This window comes from Geospiza fortis, unplaced genomic scaffold (assembly GCF_000277835.1).
Source record: "Geospiza fortis unplaced genomic scaffold, GeoFor_1.0 scaffold208, whole genome shotgun sequence".
Taxonomy (NCBI): Eukaryota; Metazoa; Chordata; class Aves; order Passeriformes; family Thraupidae; genus Geospiza; species Geospiza fortis.
The window spans coordinates 250,483-252,254 of NW_005054468.1; positions in this window are offsets into that span (position 1 = coordinate 250,483).

Sequence of the window (1,772 nt, forward strand, 5' to 3'; positions counted from 1 at the left end):
CTCCTCTCCTCTCCTCTCCTCTCTTTTATCATTGCCTCTTCATCTTTCCTGACTGAACTCCATCTGATATCCTTGCCTTGCCTTGCCTTGCCTTGCCTTTCTTGATTACCAATAAGTTCCTGGCTGAGTACTGACAAGAGAAGATTTCTTTCTCTGTTTTCCTGTGAGGAGGACTATTCTTAACATAGAGTTTTTTTCTAAAGGAGAAAAAAAAAAAAAAGACAACAACTAGATAAAACAACAACTAGGTTTTTTGTTTGGGTTTTGTTTGTTTGTTTTTGTGAAGTGACTGACATTTAGACACCTCCTGGTTCCCATTTACTCCCTAATAAAACAATTTTTAAGAGTCTTTCACTCACCACACAGCATTAAACTTCAAGAAGGAAGGGGATTGACTGCTTTTATTGTTTTCTAGTGTGGCCAGGCAGTTAGTGCTGAGAGGGTGTGTGTGTAAATATATATTATAATCACATTACAAATCACTGCCAAGCAGAGCAAATGCAGACTAAAGGATGTCTGCAATCAGAAAAGGGATTACAGAGCGGGTTCCTGCAGCCCCAGAGTCAATGGGAAGGTACCTTCCAAATTAAATTTTTAATATGTTTTATGGAAAGGCGACAACTTTAAGGTCAATGTATCCCTGCCACTGTGCCAGCACAGTGATCCCTATCTAGCTGGTAAATTCATAGAGTCACAGAATATGCTGAGTTGGAAGCGACCCATCAGGATCACTGAGTCCAACTCCTTGTCCCACACAGGACACTTCAGGAGTCACACCATGAGCCTGAGAGAATTGTCCCTGAGAGAATTGTCCAAACATTTCTAGAACTCTGTCAGGGTTGGTGCTATGACCACTTCCCTGGGGAGCCTGTTCCAATGCCCAGCCACCCTCCAGGTGAAGAAAACTTCCCTAATATCCAACCTAAACCTCTCCTGACTCAGTGTCAACCATTTCCTAAAGTCCTGTGATTGGTCATCAGAGTGATCAGTGCCTGTCCCTCCACTGCCCCTTGTGAGGAGACCTCACTGCCCCAGTGAGGTCTCCCCTTCTCTCCTCCAGGCTGAACAAACCAACTGACCTCAGCTGCTCCTCATCCTGCTTCTCCTCCAGAGCCTTCACCATCTTTGTGATTTCTTTTGGATGTTTAAGCTGTATTGATAAAGAAACCATTATTGTTGCATATATTACAGAATGAACATTACCCTGGGGATGTAAACTGAAGCAAATTCTGGCTTGTGCATAGCCCAATAAGAATTTAAATTCTTAAATCAGAGTCATGAAGTTGATGCTGTCTGTGTGGGAGGTAGCACAATGATGCTGTCTGTGTAGGAGAGTCATAGAAAGGTTTGAGTTGGAAGGGACCTTAAAGATCAGCTTGTTCCAACCCTCTGCCATGGGCAGGGACACCTTGCACTAAGTCCTCTGGGAGCATTCATGCCCAGCATGAGCAGAAAGAGGAGAATCAGGGCAGGCACTAAGGCAATCAAGCAGATTGTTTATTTACTACTCTTAGCAAGGCAAGTCCACCACAGAATATGTCCAGGAAACTCCCCCTACAGACACATACCCTGCCCCTAGACAGTTGGCTTTTTTTTCTTCCATCTTTCTTATCAGTCTCCAGCAGAAACTCTAAAAATCTTATCTTGATAGGCCAGATTACCAAAATGATCTCCTCTCCATGATGAATAGAAATCAAGCTGTTTTTCTCTGCCAGCAAGGCATTCATTCCCAGTCCAGACAGTTAAATGAATAGAACCTCTCCTCTCCTCTC